Source organism: Urocitellus parryii, chromosome 5 (assembly GCF_045843805.1).
Source record: "Urocitellus parryii isolate mUroPar1 chromosome 5, mUroPar1.hap1, whole genome shotgun sequence".
In the NCBI taxonomy this organism is placed as follows: Eukaryota; Metazoa; Chordata; class Mammalia; order Rodentia; family Sciuridae; genus Urocitellus; species Urocitellus parryii.
Window position 1 is genome coordinate 85,040,054 of NC_135535.1, and position 14,359 is coordinate 85,054,412.

The following is a 14,359-nucleotide window of genomic DNA, read 5'->3' on the forward strand; positions in this document are numbered from 1 at the left end:
CTCCTTTTTAGACAATCACTTATTATAACCTCCTCCTCTTCTCTTTCAACATGAGTCAAGTGTTGCTTCGTGATCCTGTCCTCTCAGCAGCTTAACTCAAAAATTCTGTGACCACAATACCTTAAGATTAGGCCCTGCTTTATCATGTATGGTTTTTAATTAGAGATTTATCAGGAAATCAAAACCACTTTGGATAACATTGCCTGAGAGATTCATTTTAGGGACCTTCACCATAACTGTGTGTCTAACATCATGCAGTTATGGTGAAGAGCTTCATGGAAGGCTGGTGCTTCTGCATCAGACAGTAGGGCCGAAGTTACAGCAAGTCAGTGGGGCTGGCAGATAGGGAGGAAAGCTGGGTATGAGGCAGAGGAGAGCAAGGAAAAGCTGGGATCCTGAGGATAGACAAATGTGCATCTAGTGTCAACCACCTCCAAACTCCATATAGTGTAGGTGGCCTAATTGAAGAAGCTGGCTCCCTTCACCTGGAGCTGTGTGTGTTTCTGACCCAGGACTCAGAGCTGGAGTAGGAAATCTGATAGAGCTGGAGAACTGTAGACCACTTTCTGCTGCTCACCAACACGGTGGGCCAGGAGACCAGGCAGGAGATTCAGTGGCATCTGTCACCTGCTTATTCTGAACTTAGTAGCTACTGTTTCACTTCCATGTTCCAAATCTCATGAAAAGACTTCCTGTGGGCAAGCCTAATGGGTAACCTCAGGAGTAAAGGCATTCTGGGGAATGTAGTTCCAGCCCAGCTTAATAGACAGTACAAAACCATTCCACTGGAGTAGACTTTAACGCTCACCAATAGTGGTGCTCTTTTTGTATTGAACACGTAGATGAAACACTTTCCAACACTCACTGCAAATGGGTGGGAACACATGGCCATTTCTATCCAATTGATTGTGAGTACAATTGACAAGCTGAGGCAGCAAAAAGCCCGTATACAATCTGCAGTCCTTACCCTGCCTCATCAGTCATGGAGCAAGATGGAACCAATCTAAATCCTCTTTGAAAGGAACTATCCTGAAAATCCTTGAGCCTGCAGCAGAATAGGTATGAGTGAGATATAAACTTTCATGTGATAAGCCATTGAAATATATGGGGTATTTTTTCCTTTTGGGTTGTTAAATAAATGAAATTGAGGAATGTGATAATTTGTTACCACAGCATTACACACCCTACCTGACTAATACAGAGACATATGTAGTAGGCACCAGAATATTGACTCAAGTATGAAACTTCTAGGATTTATCCAAGAACAATATCAAATAAGAAAAAAAGCACATGCAAAATTTCATTTTATCATATATCATTTCAAAATCAAACATATTCCAAATGTCCAGCAATTTAGGTGTGTTTATAAACTTATAATTCAGTCACAGGATGAAATGTCATAAAACCTAAAAGAAGTATGTAAACTGAGGCAATACTGGAAAACATGTAAGATTAGTTTTATTTTAAATGGCTACAAAATTATATAGACTATTAACTACATAAAAATATGCTTCTCAACAAAATACACAAAATGATATTCATTATAAAATAGCTATAGGATATACCTTGTTTTCTTTCTTATAGTTTTCAAATTTGCTTTGATAGTTTAATAATGACATTTTTTAGAAATAAAAGTTTTAATGACTTAAATCTATCTAACATTTCCTAAAAATAGGTTTTTCCTAACATCATTTACATTTTTATAGGATGACTAGAATTGTGGATTAAGTGAATATCATAGTCACAGTTTATATTGAATTCAAAAAGACATTTTAGAAGTTTGCATGAAATTCCTATCAACAACATAGAGAAATGTGTCTTGGAAAAGAAGGGAATTCTGCAAATTTATATGCAAGTGAACAGTTTTACTTAATGTGAAACTAGAGTAAAATATCCTTGGCCGGTTGTTAGATCTCTGTCCTTGGCCTTTTCCTGACCAACATTTATTTCCATGTCTGGAATAAAGAAGTAGACAGCAAAATTACAAAATGTGGAAATGACATAAAGCTGGGAAGGAGAGTTAACATGATTGATGACAGAAGAACAATAATGTCAGAAAACTGGAAGGGTGAACAAAGATATTCTGATGAACTTCAGGAGAAATGCAAAGCTTAGCTCCAAAAAAGCTGTTGCATAAATACGGGAGAGGGCAGAATAGCAATTCACCGAGATTTTTACAAAACCTCCATCCTGATGCTTAGATATTCATCTTTTCAACATTTATTTAGTGCTTATTAAATTTAAAGAATTCTGCAGAAGTCTGGGCAAGATATGAGGAGGGTTTTATCTTAAGATTAGTAGCCACTGGAATGGAAAAAAGTATTAGCTGAAAGAGGTGTTCCAAAGGGCCTGCAGCTTTGTGCACAGTGGTGAGAAACAAGAAAGAGGGAGGGATCCAGAACAAGTTGTGGACTCTCGGCTTGCTCAATGGGAAAACAGTGGTTCTATAGGGAAGGCTGGAAGGGGGAGTAGAAGATGGGCTTATGCTTGGATTCAATGAGTTTTACTTGTTGTAGAGACACCCAGGAAAGAATATGTGTTGGTTTGAAATATCTATGTAAGAAGTCAGGGATTGAAATAAAAGATTTGAGTATCATCAAGATACTGCACAATAGTGGGACCAAAGGAATAAATGAATGCTAAAAGAGGAAGAAGATGTGGAGAAAAGAAGAAACCCAAGGACACAGCCCAAGGAAAATCTGGCAGAAGTTAGAAATGATAAGTAATAAAATCAGAAAGTTGGTGAGAGAATAGAAAGGAATGGTATTTCAGAAGTCAAGAGAAGAGTTTCAAAGAGTACTTCTTGTCAAACACCTAGAGTCTGGTGTATCTCCTCCTAACTTTCTATTTACAAAACATGAAAAACACCAGAGAGTAAAAGCAATACCAGGGTCATACATAAAGTAAATAATGCCATTATTATTATTTGGAAGGGGGTATTAAGGATTGAACTCGGGGGCACTCAACCACTGAGCCACATCCTCAGCCCTATTTTGTATTTTATTTAAAGACAGGGACTCACTAAGTTGTTTAGCACCCTCCTTTTGCTGAGGCTGGCTTTGAACTTGTGATGACCCTACCTCAGCCTCCTGAGCTGCTAGGATTACAAGTATACACCACCAGCCAAATAATGCCATTATTAAAGCTAAGAAAAGTCTATTAAGAAACTTCCCTAACTGCAACTTGGATGAAACACAAGACTCTCCATTCTCAGGATTAGTTTGTGGATAGTCTAAAAATAAAGACACTAGGAGAAAACCTGTACTCACCCCCCAGTGTTTCCCTAAGTCCACAACAGGGGTCACACTCATCTGAAAAGCAGAGGCCATCCCCTCTCCTGTATTCTGGGTCTAACAGTTCAATGCGGGCCTCTCCTTTCTCCTTCCATTCCCATTAATTTTTCTCATTCTAACTCTGGAGATGGGCTTCCTGTATGTATGACACCACAGCAAGCAGGAGGGAGAGCCAGCAGCAAGGTACACCTCGCCATGCATCAATGAAGGACAAGTGTTGTGAGCCTGGATAGAAGGGCTCTGGGAGTGATCCCTGCTGGATATTGTGGATCTCCACGTACACTGGACTTAAAATAATGCACTCCATCTGTCTCCAAGAGACTCCAAGACCAGCACAGAAGAAATGCACTTTTGTTCTACCAGGATCGCTTGCTGGCACTGCTATTTGGACTGACAGCCACATGTATCCACTTGCCCCAGCAATGGGAGCAAACAGGAAGAGAGGAAAATGGTCTTCTACCATATTCAGGCTGCAGTTACTTCCTGATTTGGGGCCCCTGGAAGGTAATGCCAAATAGACTTGAGTTAGCAAGAGACGCCCTGAACAACCAAGTCCCAGCCTGACTCTCAAGTCAGCTTTCACAAGGTAGGTGTGCCACGAGTGTTAACCAAAGCAGAAGGTGGAAAAGGAGCCTTCTTTGCATCTGAGTATTTTACTGTTTCTCCTAGATTTGGTTATAGGAGGAACTATAGATAGTATAAGCTCAGGAGATTTTCAGTGAGAACATGTGACTTTCATCAGTTTAAACTCACCTCTTATAATTATAGGCTTCCGTTTTCTAGTTTCAAGTTACATAACACATGGGAATTTGCCTGTGTTACTGAGCAATTTCGATGTTGTTCTATAGGTTTTCAGATGAGTGTGGCCCCTGGACACACACATTGTAGTGTACCTCTTTTCCTAACTTAAAATAGCACAGCAGGCCTATATGTGGATGGAGGCACAGGTGATCACAGAAATAATAAGCGCACTATGTTGTAAAGTGTTGAGACTGATTTCGTTCGTGTCCTGCATCATCGGATGACTCCTGTTACTCATAGAGCTTGGGTTGGCTCCATGAGTGAGCTATGCAGGTGGCAGGAAGCACAGGGTGACTGTTGATTCTGGGAAGGCCACATGCCTCCCTGTGTCCAGACTCCACTCTTTCCTATCTGATTTGAACTGGCCACTATTCATTAGCTACTTCTTTTAAAAGAATTGTGTTAAAGACAGAGAACGGGAGATGAAGTGGACAACTGGCTTCAGAACACTCCCTGTAAAAAGGCACTGCTGGAAGGAGACTACAGCCCATGGTATTCATCATTTTTTCCATAGAGCCATGAGGTCCCCTAAGTGACTTAATTTAATGAGTACCAGTTTTGTGCTTAATAGTATATCCTAAGTAGAAAGTGGCAGGCAGGGAGTGAAGAAATCAAAATCATATATGTTATAAATATTTTATATATATTTATAATATATATAGCTGGGGATGTGGCTCAGTGTAGAGTGCTTGCCTAGTATGCACAAGGCCCCAGTTTCAATCCCCAGCATTCCAAAATTAAAAATAAAAAAAATATATGGAATGTCTTAAAGGAACTTAACAGCTACCAAGAGAGATCGATTCATAGACAACATGAAGCCAGGTGGTAAGCTATTTAATGTTCATTAGTCAGGAGGTACGTGTGGTAATAGCAGGCTGTGGAATCCAGAGGAAAGAGCTGAGAGAAGTTCACAGGTGGGGAATTCGCATCTGAGCAAGGCTAGTAGCAGCTAACACCCCAGAGCACGCACTAAGGGTCAGACTCTCTTCTAAACACTGTATAGGATTCAACTTATTAATCCTCATACAGCCCTGTAAAATAAGTATATAGTTGTCCCTAGATCTAAGATGCAAAAACCTAGGCACAAGGTGATTGAGCAATTTGCCAAAAGTTCCCCAACAGGTAGGTCAGGTAGGTGGAGACCTGAACTGAGGCCATATGCTTCTGTATCCATACTTGGCAAATAATGTTTAAGGAGGAGTGAGACTGTAGCAGTTTAGGGACAGAATGTTTGTACCCCACTGTTTGTACCTCACTTATCCAAGTTCATATATTGAAATCTTAACCACCAATATAATGGTATAGTAAGATGTGGGGTCTTTTAAATTTTCGAAGTAGAGGTCTGTCTATGTTGCCCAGGCTGACACTGAGCTCCTGGGCTCAAGAGAGTCTCCTGCCTCAGTGGTTGGTATTACAGGTGCATGCCAGTGCACCCACCTCGGCAGCAAGGGGTGGTTGAAATGTGATTAGGTCATGAGGGTGGAGCCCTCATGAATGGAATTTAGTTTCCTTATAAAAGGGACCCTTCCCATCATTCTCTGCAGTCTTTCCTCCTTATGGCGCTAAAAGAGAAGGTAGCCAGGTGTAACCTAGAAGAGAGCTCCCCCTGGAATCTAGCCATGCTGCCCCCTAATCTTAGACTTACAGACTCCAGAAATGTGAGAAATAAATTTCTGCTGTTTAAGTCAGCCAGTCCGTGGTTATGGCAGCACAAGTAGACCAAGACAACCACAGAATAATTTAATACTTGAAGTAAGGTAGAGGCAGGAGGACATCTAGGAGGCTCTTAGTACAGGAACATCCAGGATAAATGTTTGAGGGAAAGGAAGCAACAGAGCAACAGCACCCTTCTCCTACCGTTATTGTCAAACGTCTGTCAGGTTCAGATTCCATCTGATCCCAGGCACTGGAGATAAAAAGGTCATAAAATATAACCCCTACTCTAGGGAGCTCACATTTCAAGGGTAACACAAACCAACAATAGTATTTCAATACCATGTAGTAAACACTCCAGTCAAAGTATGGAAGGTGCCAAGGAGCTCGAAAGAAGTGGCAGCTATGTCCAGAATGCTGAGTGGGTGCATGGAAGAGGTGACATTGGATCAGTTGAATGAGAATTTAGAAGCTGTCAAGGAAAAGGAGGGGGACATTGAAGTCACAGGAAGAGTGAAAACAGCCACTAAGACAGAGGGAGAAAGAAGCATTCTTCATGGAATGACCAAGGGCAAATGTGGCTGGTGTGTTCTGGGGAAGTCATGAGAACTGAGCTTTAAATTGTTTAGATTATTATTCTAGGGAGCAGTGGGGAGCCAGCAGCAGCTTTTCTATGGGAAGCAGAACATGATCATGTTTGACTTCGGGGATACGACTTGAAGCAGCTTGAGGAACAGGAGGGAGGGGGAGAGGCTCATAGGGAGGCAGCAAGGTTGGAGTTTGCTCTAAAGAGAACAGAGGACCCATACCAGAGCAGTAGTGACCTGATGGGGAAATGTGGACAGATCTGGGAGACACGAGGAGGTAGAGGTTTCGAATTTTAGACCAGTAATAGGTCAGGGAAGGAGAGGGTTGAAGATTATATCAAAGTTCTAATTTGGGAAAGAAAGTAAATGTCCATCATCAACCAGAGAAAATTCACGAGAGTGGGTATATTTGTGACCTGTTGGGCTTGAGGAATCTGCAAGGCACCAGAGGAATAAGATGGTAGACCTGGTAATCACTGAGGCAAAAAAGAAAGCATCATGTGATTTCCTGACACCTTATTTTCAATGCCAGATTGTCTCACTGTAAAGACATCAGCAATGAATGGTAGATATTAGGCACCTGAATCAGCTTCTAGAACAATATAGATGGAGAGTCAATAATCACAGTGTGCCTTGAGTTTCGTCAAGAACCAAACATTGAGTTTTACAGGGCTTTACTATTACTATTAATCACACCAGTAACCCTGAAGTAGGTGCATCAGTCAGGTTTTCATTGCTGTGACCGAAATAGCTGACAACTTAGAGGAGGAAAATTTAATTTGAGCTCATGATTTCTGGGGTTCAGTCCCTGGTCAGTTGACCCCATTGTTCTGGGCCTGAGTTGAGACAGAACAACATGGCAGAGAGCACGGCAGAGGAAAATAGTTCAGGACATGGCAGCCGGAAAGCAGAGAGAGAGGGAGGGGAAGGGAATGCAGGGCAAATGCATCCTCCAGGACATGCCCCCAGTGATCCATCTCCTCCAGCCATACCCCATCTGCTTCCAATTACCACCCACTCTTTCCATTCAAACGAGGGTGGACTGAATAGGTTAAAGCTCCATAATCTGATCATTTCATCTCTGAATATCCCTGAATTAACACAGGAGCTTTTGGGGAACACCTCATAGCCAAACCATTACAGTAGGTAGTATTTAATATCTTTCCAGTTTTCCAGATTAGGAATCTCAATTGCCTTAGTTACGACACATTTGTACCAGAGCTAAGACATAACCACCTCCTTCCACCTTTGCCTGCATAGACAAAGATCATTCTCACGGGATTGCCAACCCACCGAGGCCAGGTGACTAGCGCAAATGTCTCATTTAGTATAGCATGAAATTACTGTGTGTGGAACAAATAAAAAGAGAGCACACGTCTAACATTCTAGAACTCTTCCCTTTACTAAATAACATGACTACATTCAACAGTAAATATTTTCCTGGAAATGAAAGATTGAAGACATGCATCAGACAGGTGTTACTTTTATGTGAAAGAGACCCTAGGAAAGCCCATAGGTTCCATAAGCAAAAATAACAAGCATGGAGAATTAATGTTTTCAAAAGGAATATATATATAAAGAGCTAGTCCCACATAATCTAATTCATTTCCTGAACTTCTGGGAGAAATGCCCTTTCCTGAACCCCACCTGGATGAGTGTTTTTGTCCCTTATTTTCCAAGGATGTGCCTACACACTAACTCTCAGTGCCTTCCCTGTCTCTATTTTATGGGGTGACATTTTCATGGAGCTATTGAAATTGCATGTGTCAGACACATTAAAAGCCACGGCAGTTGTGGCAAGTTAGTTGATATATTTTAAAATAAACCAAGAGGGCCATGTAGATGTCAGGGGAATAAATTGCTGTTTAGCAACAAGTGATTTATTTAACCACCGTCGACGAGGTCCAAGGGAATGGCCAAGGTGCATACCTTTGGGTTGGGAAAAGCTGAGCTATTTTCTCAGAAATCTCTCATGTGGGATCAAAATAAGAACAAAAGTTTATGAGAAGATTAATTAAATTTTTGATTTGGGAATGACCCTCAGGAATGAATTTTATTTCCCGTGTGCTACAAAATTGACCTCACCGTGTTCTGAAGGGGAGGCTCGCTGGGGCAGCCTCAGGAATCGGCAATGACCCTGACACCAGGGGCTCCACTCAAACTGCAGCTGCAGCACTCCTCCTCAGCCTCCCTGTGAGAGCAAAGCGTGATGTTTCCAAGAGAGAGGGAAGGAAAGGCAGAAGCCTGGGATTTCACTCTTTCTTCCTCTCACCGTTCAACCTTGGTTAGCGTCGGCTAGATACAAGGTGATCGATAACTGTGAATTGATTGGACTCTCAAGTTGCAGCAGTTCAAGCCCAAGCTCTGGGAACAGAAAGCCCAGATTTGCATCCTGGATCTGCCACTTACTCACTGTGTGATCATGAACATGTTTCTGACCTTTCTTCGCCTTGTTTTTCTCACCTGGAGATGAGGAGAAGGGTCCTTGCCACATGTAATTGATGCAGTTCAGCAGAAGGCTGCCATCTGCAGTTCTCTGCAGATCTGCCTTCAACTCTCTGCAGCATCAGTCATTCCCCGTCTATTGGTCCGTTCCTCTCAGCTCCTGTGTTGGGGCTGCTCCCTTGAAAAAAGAATCTTTGATCTTACAGCTTCCTAGGTTTTGACCCTATTCCTTTTCTCTCATTTACATCAAAACTCCTGAAAGGAATCGTATGTTTGTTCTTTAATCCAGTCCAGACAGGCTTGAGTCTCTACTACTCAAATGAAACTGTCCATCCAAGTCTCCAATGGCTGCCATCTTGTCTAATCTAAAAGTCAATCCTTACCTCTCAGAAGACTCAACTTTTCATCATTCCTGATTCCCTTAGTCCTTCTTTCTTTTCTTCTTTCCCCCTCCCTCCCTCCCTCCCCTCCTCCCTCCCTCCCTCCCTTCCTTCCTTCCTTCCTTCCTTCCTTCCTTCCTTCCTTCCTTCCTTCCTTCCACCAGGGATTGAACCAAGGGGCACTTAACAACTGAACCACATCCCCAGCCCTTTAAAAAAGTATTTTATTAGAGACAGGGTCTTGCTGAATTGCACAGGGCCTCCGTAAGTTGCTGAGGCTGGTTTTGAGCTCATGATCCTTGTCTCAGCCTCCTGAGTTACTGGGATTACAGGTGTGCGCCACCACGCCCAGCTATGACTCCCTTGTTCTTAAAATAACTCTCCCTTTATTCTTTTCTTCTTCCATGGTCCATCCACTTTTGTTTGTTTATTTGTTTTTGTTTTGAGACAAGTTCCTGCTAAATTGCAGAGCCTGGCCTCTAATTTACAAAACTCCTGCCTTGGTCTCCGGAGTATCTTGGATTATAGGCATGTGCCACCACTCTTGGCTTATCTACTCTTTCTTAATCTCCTCTGCAGTCAGCCCCTTCTTAGCTTGCCCAGCATCAAATCTCTAGAACTTTTCTCTCTGCTTTTTCTGTACTCCCAAGGAGATGGCAGCCACTCTCGTGCTAGCTCTAGAGCCTGAGGTACATGGCAATGATTCCCAAGTCAACATCTTCAGTTCCAACTTTTCTCTCCCATCTTCTGAGCTCCAACTGATTTTCATACATCTACTTAAGTAATAGGTTTCTAAATCTTAATATAGTCAGTCCTCATTGTTTGTGGATTCCATATTTACATGCCTACTTACTCCTCTAAATCAATGCAGTGCTTTCAAAATCATCTTCAGACATCTACAGAGTGGTGAAAAAGTCAAGTCACTGGAAATACATGTTTCTTCTGAGGTCACACAAGCCAGAGTTCTGCCTCAGTGTTTCAGCTCTCGTAATGTAAAAAAAAAAAAAAAAAAAAAAAAATTCTTTTCACAATTTATTTAATGACACGTTTCCATATTTTTGTGCTCTTGGTTGGTTATTTTACTGTCTAAAATGCCTCCCAAGCATTGTACTGAAGAGCACAATGTTTAATGTCCATAAGTTCAAGAAAGCTGGAATGTGCCTTATGGAGAAAAATACATGTGATGATAAACTCTGTTCAGGCATGAACTGTAGTGCCATTGCAGAGTTCTATGTTAAATCATCAATAATACATACTAAATAAAGTGTCTTTAAATAGAAACACACAAACAAGTTAATTTGTTGATAATCTGATTGGTAGAGAGTCACAGAAACCTAACCCCGAGTTTTCCCAGGAACAAAGGTTCAGTACAGGCTATTTGTCTTCTGTGTGACTTTATAGAACTTAACTACAGTGAATAGTTAGGATCCACTGTGAATCCAAAACCAGACTGGGAATTCCCCCTCCCCATTCTTAGCTCAGGTTAGGCCAATGACCTTGAAGTTCTCATTTGGTCATCTTCCCCTTCACCATACCACATGGAATATACCAATTAGCCCTGACATAGCTTCCTTTGAAACTGCTCCTCTTCCAACTACACTTTCAGCGTTTCAAGCCTGGTCCTTGATTTTACAGTGACATCTGAATTGGTTACCTGCTTCCATCCATAGCCATGGCCACTTTGACCTGTCACAGCATGTCACTCCTGTGACTGAGAACCTGTCAGAGCATGCCACTCCTCTACTGAGAACCTTCCCATGGCTCCTCATCTTATTTGGAGCAGAGTCTGAGTCCTCCCCGTGGCCTTCAGCTACACTGTCACATTTGCGGATCCTCTGACACATCAGAGCAGGCTCTCACCACCAGGCCTTGCATTTGTTCTTTTCTGTGCCTTGAACATTCGTCCAGTGAGGATTCACGTAGCTCACTTCTGCTCTGCCTTTGTGTCTCTGATCAAATGTCATCCTATTAAAGAAAGCTCCTCTAGTTACTCTATATAAAATTGTACCTCTCTCATTCTCTATCCCCTTAACCAGCTTTATTTTTCTTGATGTCAATTATCACTAAATATGTTATAAATCTGCTAATTGCTTATTCTCAATAGAAGGTAAACTTTTTGAGGGCAAAGCCTTTATCCATTTAGTGCACTGCTCTTTCCCCAAGTGCCTGAACCAGTACCAGATACAAAGTAGATACTCAATAAAATGTAGGATGATGATGATAGAAGCTTTGTTTTCTTTCTTGTGAGATAGAGCTATTACTCCTACTTCACATTGTGACAATGGTAAAATGTACCTCAGTCTTTCCTGCTTACTTGGCCTGTTCCAGGGCCATCTTCAGCAAGTCTGCCCAGGGGAAGCAGGCATGCACTTCTGACCTGAGGGAGGCAATGACATGCTATATCCCGAAGCAAGTCTCAGGAATGAGGAGATCTACTGCCTCTACCCCTCAGTTTTGGTAAAAAGGATTAAGAATGGCTGTGCTGGTTTAGAAAAGATCATCTTGAAAGCTCTAATGAGGATGTGCCAATTTTCTTTGATTGGCTTATAAATTACCTGCTTCCTTCCCAATATGGACTATGGAGGAGATGGCTTTCTTCTCAAAGGATGATGTGCCATTTAAACATTTTTGTTCCCATGCAGGATATAGCACTGTAGACTCACCACCCAGCCAATGTGATATTGCAACTCAAGATATTTGTGTAGGTTTAATACTTCAAAAGTGACCTGCATAAATTGGGAATGGAACCACCATTTGACCCAGCTATCCCTCTCCTTGGTCTATACCCAAAGGACTTTAAAAAGGGACACAGCCACATCAATGTTTATAGCAACACAATTCACGATAGCTAAACTGTGGAACCAACCTAGATGCCCTTCAATACATGAATGGATAAAAAAAAATGTGGCATTTATACCCAATGGAATATTACTCAGCAATAAAAGAGAATAAAATCATGGTGTTTGCAGGTAAATGGATAGAGTTAGAGAAGCTAATGCTAAGTGAAGTTAGCCAATCCCAAAAAAACAAATGCCAAATGTTTTCTTTTATATAAGGAGGCAGATTCATAGTGGGATAGGGAGAGGGAGCATGGGAGGAATAGACGAACTCTAGATAGGGCAGAGGGGTTGAAGAGGAAGGGAGGGAGCATGGGGTTAGAAATGATGGTGGAACGTGATGGACATCATTATCCAAAGTACGTGTATGACATGGCCATATAACCCATGTGATTCTGCAACTGTACACTTGGAAAAATGAGAATTCATACCCCATTTGAATCAAATATATGATATGTCAAGATCATTGTATTGTCATGAGCAACTAATAAAAAAAGAGAGGAAAAAAAACAAAGTACATGTATGAAGAAACGAATTGGTGAGAATATACTTTGTATACAACCAAAAAAATTGTGCTCTATCTGTGTAATAAGAATTGTAATGCATTCCAATCTCATGTGTACATATTAAAAAGATTCAAATAGGTTGTAAAAAAAAAAAACCCAAAACAAACTGCATGGCTAACAGGTGCTAGACTCCTCACCAACGTGTTTGGTTAACTTTTGAAAGAAAGGTTTCACTTGGAATAGACTTCCTGGTGAACAGGATCCGGTGTTGCCTAACAGATACTGAGTGGATATGGAGTAAACCATGGGCTTGTGCCGGGCAGTTGGCTGCTTTGGCAACTCACCCTTCGGCCTTGGTCAATAAGCCAGAATTTTAGGAAAGAGTCAAGGCTGGCAGCCATGCGCACGGAGGATCTAGGAAGCCATCCCCGGAGTCATCATTCTTCAGGCTCAGCCTCCTCAAAAATTGTCCCACTCTGTTCCCAGGCAGAGAGCCCCAGGGTTGGAATTGCCTAAGCCCTGATTCACACGTGTGTCCTGTGCCCCTGTGCTCCCTCGGTGTGCATGCAGGTCGGCCCCAGGGAAGACGTCAGTGGGACTGAGATACGGGGAACTTCAGAATCATTTTTATGGCAAAAACAGAACTCATATTCATTGTGGGAAAAAAACTGGGTTATACAGGCAAGCATCATGGATTGAAAAGAGAATTCACAATCCCAAGGCCCAGAGATTACACTAGTTAACAATTGATTCTATCTCCTCCCAGCCTTTTGCCTCCATGTGATAGAGAATGTGATTTTAAAAGAGTTGGATTATTCTAACAACATTGTTTTATAATCTTGTCCTACTTATATTCTATTGTGGACATTTATCAGGTCATTAATCTGTACTTATGATTTTTTTAAACATCCACACAACTTTCCAACACACAGATGTACCATAGTTTATTGAGTAATGCTATGTAGTCGAGCATTCAGATAATTCTCAGTTTTTCACTATGAAAGACTACACCGTGATAAACATCCTTGCACATAAATATTTGTGTGAACCACTGATTTGCTAAGAACAGATTCATTCAAGTGATATCATGCAATCAAGACATGTGAATAGTTTTAAGGTCCCACAAAGGCTTTGCTAACTTATACTCCTACCCAAAGAGCATGAAAGATGGCACTTTTCCAAAGGCGGTTTTTAGGTAAGACTGTTCTGGTGGCCTGACCTAGGGTCCCCCTCCCCTGGTGGAGCTGACCTGTGCCCTCAGAAGCTCCCCGGGGCAGCTGTGTGCAGAAGCCTGTTTTTGCACCCCAGGGCCTTCCGGACCACGTTTACTCATCTCTACAGCTGGGCCAGCTGAAGCATGTGGAGGTCAGGTGATGTGCGTGGGGTCATGCAGTCAGCGGTGACTCAGCTGGAGCTCCTGAACCTTGCTCAGATCACAAGGCTGAGAGCACTTGCTTCCCTAAGGCCCATTATTCCCAAATAATTAAAAGAGGCCATTTGCACTGAAGTTTGTGGATATTAAGTTTTTGGAACGAGTGGTTCAACCCCATGACTTGGTTAATTGGTGACACCAACTGCTCTGTCTTCTTCTTCCTTGTTGGAACCAGAGAATGATTGCCCAGCTTCCCTGAAAGGGAGGGCTTGCAAGGAGGCTCTGTGATAAACATTTTCAGGTGTCCATCCAAAACTCTCAGACCCAGAGACACACCCACAGACCTGGATCCAAACAGCAATTCTGGTACGTCTGATTCACTGTGACTTATTTAGAAGCCGTGCTGGCTACCTTGCGAGGTACTAGATAGAACATTCTCGCCAGGAAGAACACCCCTGATGACAAAGATTAACCTTTCATAAGAC